The following is an 11,835-nucleotide window of genomic DNA, read 5'->3' on the forward strand; positions in this document are numbered from 1 at the left end:
AAGGACGGGTCAACCTTTCCACATAGGACTTAAAAATCCGTCTGGAGTTAGACTTGAACTGGAGGCCAAACTTTTGGAAATAGAATCAGCAGAGAGACTGCGGCAGGAGAAACAAATGGAATTAGAAGCAGCAGCAAGACTGGCATGTCTGGAAGCTGAAGAGAATGAGAGACAGACGCAACATGAAAAGGAGATGCTAACTCTTAACCAGGGTCATGGAGGTAATGGGGAAGGGAGTAACTGAACCCCAGAAGCAACAAAGGTCAGTACATTTCTTCCACAATTTACAGGGGGGGGGGGTAATTTTGACAGTTTCATTCATATGTTTGAAAAAGTATGTTAACACTATAATGTTGACCAAGGGCTCTGGGTACTGTTCCTGACCCCCTTACTCCATGGTAAAGCTGTAACTGCTATTTCTAAATCGTCTGCTGATTTCTTAAATTATAATACAGTTAAATTGTCTTTGAATGTTTTTAGTTAACACGTGAAGCTTATGGGAGAAAGTTTTATGAGCATAGACGCAAGGCAGATGAAAGTGTGTGTGAATATATTGCTGAACTAAGCACTTATTTTCATAGGTGGGTGAGTGGACGTCAGGTCACCACTTTTGAAGGGCTGGCAGACCTTTTGGTGAGGGAACAAGCCTTTAGCACTTTGCCTGAGGACATGAGAATTTGGCAGATAGGCAATGCAATACTGCAGATGAGTTGGGGAAGAAGGGAGACCTATACCTAGCAAGCAAGGCATCACTGCACAAGAAAGGGATACCCAGTGCTACTCATGGGTCTAAGGGAACCCATGGTGGGCAGCCTGTACTGCCCCAACAGAGTCCGCCAGTAGCAGGGGAAGCCACTAGTCCAAGTACATGTCCAGGACCAAGGGTTAAATGTTTTAAATGCAACCAGGGGGTCATGTATATAGATGTCCATGGAGGCAGGGTGGGGAACAAAAGGTGGGAGAGAGCCAGTAAGTGGAAATGACAAATGCCAGCAGTAAGTTGTCTCGAGACAACAAGGGTACCAAACTACCACAAGAGGTTATATCCTAGCTTAGTAAATGGGAAAGAGGCCACTGCTAAGAGCGCGTAGCCTCTGACCTAACCATTGTGAAGCCTGCAATGATTAAAGAGGAGCACTACTTGCTTGGACAGTCTACTCCAGTCAGAGCTTTAGGAGGGACCCCATTCCAAATACCTTTGGTTAGGGTTCACCTTGACTGGGAGGGTGGAAAAGTAAGCCAGCAAGTAGATGTGATTGAGGATATCCCTGAAGATGTCCTGATAGGGAATGATTTTGATAATGCAGTACCTTGTGTGCATGCAGTGCCATGCATTCAGGCTTGGAGACAAGCATGTGGGTCTGTTAGCCTGGTGGAGACCCAGACAGATAGCAGACTTTAAGCCAGGACTGGATAAATGTACCAAGAGGCGTATTGTGCAGAATGTTTATTGGCCTGGGATTTCCAGAGATATAGCAGGGGACTGCAGGACCTGTGAGCAGTGCCAAAAAGGTAGGCAAGGCAGGGAGATAAGGTGAAAGCTCCTTTGATGCCTTTGCCCGTGATTGAAGAGCCATTTCAGAGGGTAGCTATGGATATTGTGAGGCTTCTGAGTACCCCAAGTTCCATAGGGATTAAGTATATCCTAGTGGTAGTAGATTATGCTGCCAGATACCCTGAGGCGATGGCTCTGTCCTCCATTGAGACAGAAAAGGTGGTAAATGCGTTGTTAGAGATTTTCAGCAGGGTAGGTTTCCCAAAAGAAATACTGACAGAGGTGCCAGTTTTATGTCAGACCTGCTGGCTTGTCTGTGGAAGCACTGTAGGGTGAAGCACCTAAAGACCACCCCCTACTCTCACCAGACTAATGGTCTGGTTGAGAGGTTAAATTCTACACTAAAGCCCATGCTACGGGCATTTGAAGACCAGTTTGAGGGAGTGGGGCAAATGTTTGCCCTATCTGTTGTTTGCTTACAGGGAGGTGCCCCAGGAATCCACAGGTTTTCCACTCTTTGAGTTGCTGTATGGACATAGGGTGAGGTGACCTCTAGATTGATTTGATTCAAGATGATTGGGAAGGGTAAGTGTGAATCCCACAAGGAGTCTGATGTGCCATATGTCCTAAACCTCAGGACAAGGCTCAGGGAGCTCATGGGCTTGGCCCAGGAAAACCTGGCATAAGCCCAACAGCAGCAAAAGCTCTGATATGAGAGGAATGCTGGAGCTAGAGAGCATGCTGTAGGGCAGCAGGTAATGGGTCTCATTCCTGTCAGACACAACAAGCTGCAGGCAGCTTAGAAGGGACCCTTCAAAGTGATAAGGAAGGTCAGTGATGTTAACTACATGGTAGAACTGCTAGGCAGGAGGTAGGGGTACAAACTGTGCCATGTTAACATGATGAAACCTTACCATGAAAGGGAGGCCCTGGCGCTGTTTGCTGTAGGAGTCGGGAGGAGTCTGAGTGGGATCCATGGCTACAGGGAGACAGCCAGCAAAATCCCAAGTTACTATGGTGGAGCCTAGGGTTGCAGGCAATATGATGGAACAGTGCAGCACTGTACTGGGGTCAGCAATATCAAGGCAGGCTGGAATCTCAAGACAGGGAATTGGGGTAAGTTATTCCCAGATAGTCACCCCTCTTAAGCAATGTTTCTCAAGGGTCACTTGAAAAACTAGCTTGAATGTTCAGGGGGGGGGGGTGTCACAAAAGGAAGTATTGCCAGCCCAGCTCGCTGGAATTTTGTAATTATATAGCATTTGTGAATATTAATGTGATTTATACAGGTGTGACAGAAGGAAATACTGCTAGCCCAGCTATCTGAAAATTTATAAATGGTGTCATTTATGAATAGCAACATGATTCATATGCCTGTGTTGCAAATCTATTATATATTTACTGTATGCCATATTGTATAGACTTGTGCTGAAGAGATATTTATATATACTAATGTAATTGTTTAAATGTGTGTATTTTAACAGGAGATTTTAAATGTGTGTATTTTAACACGAGATTAAATTGCAAAACTTAAGAATAGTTGAGATTTAAAGTACTTTATTGTTGGGTCATAAACAAGAGATGTTATCTTTCAGTTTCGGTCAACAGGAGACAGGATGTCTACACTAAGGGACTTTCTGTGTTGCATTGAAAGAGAGATAATTGCTAGGCTTGAGATGTAGAAGTGTTTTATTTTATGACTTCCAGGATCTGCAGACATCTATAGGCTATGTCTTTTCACAGGGAGATGCCAAATGCTAGCAGTTTCTAGCCAGGGTTGTTTTTGAGCCTGGGAACTGAAGTCAGGTGGCAAAAAGTGATGTCATGCTTCCAATATCCCAGAAGTAATGTTTGATATTAATTTAAGAACTTTCTGAGAGAGTTTATCCGTCTTTGACCTGACATCATCAGCTAGCGTATCCATTCACCGCACATGCTTGCAGTAATAGTAAGTTAACTAGGGTACAGTAAATTATTTTAGCTATAGTTAGGAACATAGTAAAGATTAGTTTAGATGTTTTCTGTATTTGAGACTGTTCAATGTTGAATTAAATATTTCCTGTGATTTTTGAATTTTGATGTCACTGTACATACATATTTAGTATTGTCTTGTTCTTTTATTATATATTAAATATATTTAGCCTAATCTTTGCACCTGATATTGGTGAGACATATTTAAGCTCTTAGAGTACTTGCATATCTGTGTGGTGATGCTGTGCAGGCCACTCCTGGTAGCCTTGCTCTTGGTCAAACTGCCATTTGGATTAATAGTAACATTACACAGTAGGATTGGACACCCTTTGTTAAGGGGCTTAAAGTAGCTGATAAGTAGTGTCTGGTGGCAGTGGAAATTACCTCATAGCCTGGGCAGAAGGGGGCATAGCTAGTACACCTGTGCCAGCCTTTACCAGGTGTGTGTGTGTGTGTGTGTGTGTGTGTGTGTGTGTGTGTGTGTGTGTGTGTGTGTGTATGTGTATGTGTGTGTGTGTGAGCTACTTGGGTAGGGCGAACAGAGAGGATGCTGGAGGTCTTGGTTTGGCCACTCAGCTGACATCTCAACCTTATAGTTGTGCCAGTGGGGTGTCTTACTGGGGATCTGGAGAAAGAGGGAGAAACCAGCCCCAGACTGATTGTGGTGTATTTGTGCTCTTAAGCAAAATTGCACTTTACTGTGTGTGTACTTGTCATGCTCCCAGTGTGTATGTTCCCCACTGTTGCCAGTGGTGAGGATTGAGGCTCCTTGATTACTGGCCCAGTGCTAGGGCGTCACAGTACCTGTTTGGGTTTTTTCTTTTTTAAGATTCTTTTGCTTCAGCTTGTTTGTTGGGTGATTTTTAGGGCAGTTAGGAAGGGCAAGTGTCAGTGTGGAAGGCAGATTCCACGTAAAGATGCCCACAACCTTTGCTTGCTCTGCCTAGGCCCAGACTACGAACACACCATGTGTGCTGTTAGTAAGTCATTCATCCTTAAGACCCTTAGGAGCTGCTTAGCATTTCTCAAACTTTACTTGGAGAACCAACGTCATAAGTGTCTAGCATGGGAGATGGAAGTGACGTCAGGTCCTTCAGACGAGCCTTAAATGAAAAAGGCCAAGAAATCTTGGCCTGAACTTCTAGCAGCGCCCTGTGATGTCCTTCAAGGATGCATCTGCAGTCATAACAAATGGGTTGTCCTGTCGTCAGGCAGCCCTTCGGTCGGCCGGATTCCAAAGTCTGGGTCCGGCTTCGGCTGATGTCGCACTTCACCCGACGTCATCTCTGCTGGTCTTCGGGTATAAAGGCATCAGCCGGCCATTTTCCTCAGTCTTTCTTGCGCGTGGCGCCAAGCAGAAGCTGTTCGCAAGTGCCGGTCGGTCAGATCCAGAGATTACTACTACCGAATACTACTGAAGACTTCTAAAGCTAAGTACCCGTTGGGGACTCTTTCTTGCCTCAGCCGATGTCAGAAAAAGTAAATAACTGTTTAACTTGTGGGAAACAAATACCTCATAAAGATTTCCACTCTTACTGCCTACCTTGCTTAGGCCCAGACCACGGCGTAGCAGCCTGTTTAGCCTGTGCTTCCTTCAACCGACGAGCGCTTAGGCGTCGGTCGGAGTTTGCTGAACAGTTTTCGGCTCAGATTTTGCGTACATTATGCAGTCGGATCCTCCGACTACCCAAATTGTTAAAAAGCGCAAAGAAAAAGACCGACACGCGCGGTCCGCGGTTTCGGCGAAACCACGTTAAGCAAACGCGAGTGTCTCGGTTTCGACGAAACCGAGAAAACGGGTCAATCTTCAGCCGAATCCATGACTACTACTGAGGCTCCTGCTACCTTAGTTGAATCGGCCTCTGAAGTTTTGCCTACTACTGTGGTTCCTAGTGAATTATCAGACACCATCCCTTTGGATGTCTCTGCCCCAGCACGTGGTGCTGCTAGGCCTCCTGCAGCCATGTCTATTAAGGCCTTTGCCAGGGCTAAAGCAGCCAAAACTGTTAAATCAGTGCCTGCTAAGCCCCCCTCACACAGGCCCACTTCTAGTTCAAATGCTTACTCTGGCAGAGGATTTAATATCCTTAATTAGGGGATCCCAATCTCACCCAGACAGGGCCTCTCAGCCTCCAGAAAAGAGACCTAGAGCAGAGCCCCGAGCCAGTGTCCTCTGATGATTCTTCGGATGACTCAGACATTACAGATCAGCCAGAGGCTCCTTTTTCTACTTATGAAGATTCCGATGCTGAAGAATCCATTCCATCTGCCTCTCCACCAGAGGAATTTTCCTTGGGGAAACCTTACATGCCATGAGAGAACAATTCCAATGGCAGGGACAAGATTACTCAGATTCAAGAAAAAGGCTTAGGACCTTTCTGCACTTACCACAACATAGACCCTTAGCTATACCTCCAGTTCTGCCTGTTGTGGATGATGCATTTAATGATGTTTGCACTGCTCCTGATACTTTACCTCCAGCCCCTGCCAAACCAGATAGATTTTACAGGGTGCCAGACACTCATCACCACCTATACAAGGCCCCACTTGCAGATCCTGAGACTATATCCCAGGGGCCTAAGGCAGTAGCCTCGACCTCAGCAAAAAACCCTCTCCCTTCTGAAAGGGAATCCAGGTCCTTAGAGATGGGGAAAAAGTTTACACCTCTGCTACTCTCTCAGCTAGAGCTTTAAACTGTCAGTTTCATATGATCCAATACCAAGAGTTTATGCTTGATCAGTTAACTAAGAAGCTGTCCTCTGATGACTCCTTAGATAAGAAATATGTTTTAGAAATGGTGAATAACATTCAGCAGGTTAGTAACCATTCCTTAAAATGTGGCTATGATGCACTGGAGGCTTCATTTAGATCAGCCATGACTGGCACAGTGATAAGAAGGCATGCATGGTTGAAAGAACAGGACTTGCGGATCATGTTAAAGCAAAGCTGTTAGATGCTCCTATGGATAAGGCCAGTCTATTTGGTACCCCTGCTCAGCAAGTAATGAAGAAAATGGAAGAGAAGGCAAAATCTGTACAAACAGTTAAGGATTTCTTACAGGTTCAGCCCCAAGGTTTAGCAGGAACTGGCCTGCCAAATTGGTCCTTTCCAGACTCCTCAAAATCTCAAAGAGGCAGGAATAGACGCTCTAGAGGCAGAAATCAATCCAGAGGAGGTGCCTACAGAGGACGCCAGTGGCAAGGCAATAACCAGCGAGGCACAGACACAACCACTGCCACTGCAACAGGACAATCACAGTGACTTGGCTCTGACACCGCCTACCAGGGAGCAAATAGCAGCACCTTTAGGCGGAAAGTTAGCCTTATTTCGAAAAATTGGCACTATATCACAAAAGACAAGTGGATTTTGCAAACCATAGACCAAGGCTACAGGTTCCACTTCCACACCTTACCAGTAAAAAGAGGAATGCCAAACCTACCTCCAAATCAAAAAACAGAAGCTCTAAAGCAGATAGCTCAATTAACAAAGATGAGAGCTGTGGAAAGAGTCCCAATAACAGAACAGGGCAAAGGATTCTACTCCAGACTCTTCCTAGTACCAAGAAAAGAGAAAAGTTGGAGACCTATTCTCGACCTGTCCGTCTTAAACACATTCATCATTGTCCCAAAATTCAAAATGCTGACCCTACAGCAACTTCTTCCCATGCTGGGCAAGGAGTGTTGGCTGGTAACTCTAGATCTCAAGGAGGCATACCTGCACGCCCCATACGACCAAATTGCAGAAGATACCTCAGATTTCTTGCAGGATCAGAGCATTATCAATTCTCAGCATTGCCCTTTGGCTTATCTACTACCCAGAGTATTCACAAAATGCCTGGCATCAGTAATCGCTCATTACAGGCTACAGGGAATCCAAATTTATCCATACCTGGACGACTGCCTGTTACAAGCGGACAACAAAAGCAAGCTGACAACAGATTTACAAAGAGTCATTTGCTTACTACAAGCCCTGGGATACACAGTCAATTTAAAACGTCAAGACTGATACCATCCCAGACAAGAACATTCTTGGGTGCGGAATTGGACACAGTAAAACAAATGGCATTCCTAACTGCAGAAAAACAAGAACAACTCCCTCTTTACTTCTTGGCATTAACAAAGCAGAACAAACTAACAGCAAGAAAAGTACTGCAGGCCTTGGGCTTTATGGCATCATGCATAATCCTGGTACCCCATGCCAGACTGCATATGAGAAAGCTACAGTGGTACCTAAAGAATTTATGGTCTCAACACAGGCACAGCTTAGAAACCGAAATTCCAATAATCCCATGCCTGAAACAAGAGTTCCTATGGTGGGCTCAAGCATGCCAGTCAAACCCAGGCTTGCCATTCCACAACTTTCAAGCAAGCCAAACCATCACAACGGACGCCTCAGACCTAGGCTGGGGGGCGCACATGTTGGACAAATGCATACAAGGATTGTGGACTCCAGACCAGCTGCACCTGCACATAAACCAAAAAGAAATGCTGGCAGTAAAACTAGCAATCCAGAAATTCAGACCATTCCTCAAAGAAGGCCATTTAATGATAAGGACAGACAACACCACAGTCATGTGGTACATCAACAAACAGGAGGCACTCATTCATACCCCTATGCAGGATGACTCTGGACCTTTGGAATATGGCTCTGAGCTACAACATCCAGTTACAGGCTATTTTTGTGCCCGGAAAAGAAAACACCCTAGCAGACATGTTAAGCAGAACCACCTCGGATGCTCACGAATGGATGCTACACCCAGACATCTTCAAGGCCATCACAAAGAAATGGGGAATGCCACAAATAGACCTATTCGCATCCCCACTCAATCACCAGCTCAAAAAATTCTGCACAAGAACATACCACCCACTTGCATGGAAGGTGGACTCTCTATCCTTCAGTTGGAAAGGCCTGACAGCATATGCATTTCCACCTCTTCCTTTGATGCACAAGGTACTACTGAAAATCAAAGAGGAACATCCAAGGATAATTCTGATAGCTCCGATTTGGCCAAGACAACACTGGTATCCATTGCTGAGGAGCATGTCTCAGGGAGAATGTGGTCAATACCCTGATGTCTTTGATGTTAACTCAGAACAACTACAACATCATGCACCCAAACCTACAAACCTTGCAACTAACTGCCTGGAACATCACATAACAGCAACTAACCCAGACTTATCCCAAAGGGTTAAAGACATTATCCTTGAAGCCCGCAGACCTTCAACAAGAAGGAACTATGCAGGAAAATGGAAAAGGTTTGTCATTTGGAGTACTGAAAGAGGAAAAGATGTGTCGAACATAGATATTGCTAACATCCTGGAGTACTTGGCAGAGCTTCTACATACAGGCCTGTCCTATTCCTCCATCAAGATACATGCATCAGCTATTTCAGCAGAATACAGCTTGATCCACCTGTCTTTCGCATCCTCTTCTCAGGCAGTTCCTCAGAGGGATCAAGAATGTAAAACCTCCTAGGAAACCACCATTACCAGCATGGGACTTGAACTTTGTGCTAGAAAAATTGACACTCCCTCCATTTGAACCAGCAGCAACAGCAGATCTTCAACACCTTTCATGGAAAACTGCTTTCCTACTGGCAATTACTTCAGCAAGGAGGGTTTCGGAACTACAGGCCTTAATGGCAGTACAACCCTTCCTAATCTTCCATCAAGATAGAGTGTCCATGAGAACTAATCCTACATTTATGCCTAAGGTGGTATCCAGAGTGTCTTTAAACCAGGCAATCCACCTACCTACCTTCTTCCCAATCAACAGAACAGGGGAAAGACTGCTGCATACCTTGGATGTACATAGACAGTTACGCTACTACCTGGACAGAACCAAAGGTAACAGAAAAACTGACCAGCTTTTAGTAGCCTATGCAACAGGAAGGGAAGGAAAAGCAATTTCCAAACAGACAATCTCCAAATGGATAGGAAATTGCATAAGATTCTGTTACTCCTACCATGGAAAACCAATTCCACAGAACATAAGACCTCATTCTACAAGGGCTACAGCCACTACCACAGCTTTCTTACGAGGAGTGGCAACCAAGGACATTATTGAGGCGGCTACTTGGACCTCCGTGCATACATTTGCCAAGCATTATAATTTACCTCTATACTCTAGATCCCGAGCAGGGTTTGCCACTGCTGTATTGCAAGGGATCCTAACTACACCATAATTCTTCTTCCTCCTCCCTAGTTTGGCTATGGTATTCTACCCATTTGTTATGACTGCAGATGCATCCTTGAAGGACATAGTACAGTTTTGTACCTACCATAAATGTAGATGTCCGAACAGGATAGCATCTGCAGTCAGGATTACCCACCCTCCTTCCCCTCTGTGGTACTCCTAGGGTATTTACCCTCCTAATAGCTAGCTGGGGGGGAGTCTCTTATGGTGTATTTGTTTGTATATATGTACATACATGCTTATTTTTTGTGTTTGCCTTCTACTATTTTGGAAACATTGGCATTTATCCAAAATTTAGCTTTCCAAGTGGGCAACTGGCATCTGGGGCAAGAAACACTGAGGAAAATGGCGTCGGTTGATGCCTTTATACCCGGAGACCAGCAGAGATGACGTAGGGTGAAGTGCGACATCAGCCGAAGCCGGACCCAGACTTTGGAATCCGGCCGACCGAAGGGCTGCCTGACGACAGGACAACCCATTTGTTATGACTGCAGATGCTATCCTGTTCGGACATCTACATTTATGGTAGGTACAAAACTGTACTTTCTGGTCATTTTTCCCAAAGCGGATGTAGGCCTGGAGGCTGTACTGGAGGTGGTGGATGTCCCTTCAGCGGGTACCACGGGGGAGCCCCGAAGAGTCTACCATCACGTCCATGAGGGAAGTGTAGGCATCTGATCCAAGTGAAAAGGGGAACCAAAGCTTGTTATCTCCGAAGGTCCTCGGGGTGTCACACAAATCACTGTGCATGAAGATGTGCTTACAGATATAGTTGATTGTAGACAGATGTTGGATCCTTCCAGTTTTCACCACATGGGAGCTGTTAAAAAGAAGAAGATTAAAACAAAACATTTCACTGCTGCTTCACAGGAACAAACTCCAGATTGGCGGGCTTTTTCTCAAAGCCTTTCTGAATGCTTTTATGGGTCTACGCCAACCCTCTCCTTGTGTCCTTCTGCACGCCTTTTCTCCTTCCACTACCTTTAAGAGGACAGCTGACGATACCTATTCAGACAAGGGGAGTCTTTTGGAGAGGAGTCCTTGGCCTACTCCACCCAAATAGACCCCCCCCCCCGGGTATGCCTCCCCAGAGGAGGAATCTAATGGTACATATTTCCCTTGGGAGGATATTTCCTTTGGAGAAACTATCCAAGAATTTTAGTGGGACTGTTCCTAATTTTCAGTTCCATTGCAAGGCTCCATCTGCTGACCCAGCTACCCTATCAGTTTCTGTTGAGAAGGCCTTCAATTTGCTTCCATCCACCTCTCAGTTTCTTTCTGATAGGGAGACCAAGATTATGGAACATTTGGGGGAAAAAGGTTTACACCTCTGCCATTTTGGCCTTCCGTGCAATTAATTACCAGACCCACATGGCTAAATACTCCATAGCTCTTCTTTCTGATGCAGGAAAACTTCTTTCAGACCTTCTGGATTCTCCAGCTAAATCACAGTTGGCAGTTATCCTCAACTCCTATGCCCAGGTGATTATGCACTCCAAGTGCAGTTATGATGCTGCTGATGCCTAATGCGAGGGCAGCGGCCTCTGGGTCGGTCTTGAAAAGATGATTTTGGCTCAGGCTACAACCCTTGCCTGAGGACTTCAAGGCCAAACTGATGGATGCACTGCTAGACAATAATGCTTATTTGGTAGCTCGGCATTAGACCTCTTCAAATCTTTACAGAAAAAATGTAAGGAGTTACAGGGCGTTAAGTGTATCCTAGTATCTCCAGTACCCATGTCCCAAAGGAACTACCCAGCAAATACCACCTATGTAAGAAAGCCACCCCTGTCTTCTATCTCTGAAAGTAAAAGAGGACCTAGGAAACCAGCCTCTTCCAAAACTTGCCCCATCCACTCCTGCTCTGAAACGGCCCTTTCAGTCCCAACCCAAGCCTGGTAGCCTTTGACTACCTGCCTCCAGGGCCATCTACTCCCCTCTCACTTTGTGTTTCTCTCTCTCTTGCTGTTTATAATGGATCACCCAGAACCCCTGAGTCCTCGCCATCATCCAGCGAGAATGTGTCATGGTTTGGGAAAATTACCCCTCGTTCAGAGACATCCCGCAACCTCCAAGAGATCAGCTGAGTTTTCCTTATGTGATGAATACTGCAGCATATGAATGGAAGTACATGGAATAGTTGTGTAAAATCTTACCATAACCATAGATGTCCT

The sequence above is a fragment of the Protopterus annectens genome, chromosome 3.part0 (assembly GCF_019279795.1).
Source record: "Protopterus annectens isolate FY-2018-M chromosome 3.part0, PAN1.0, whole genome shotgun sequence".
NCBI lineage: Eukaryota > Metazoa > Chordata > Ceratodontiformes > Protopteridae > Protopterus > Protopterus annectens.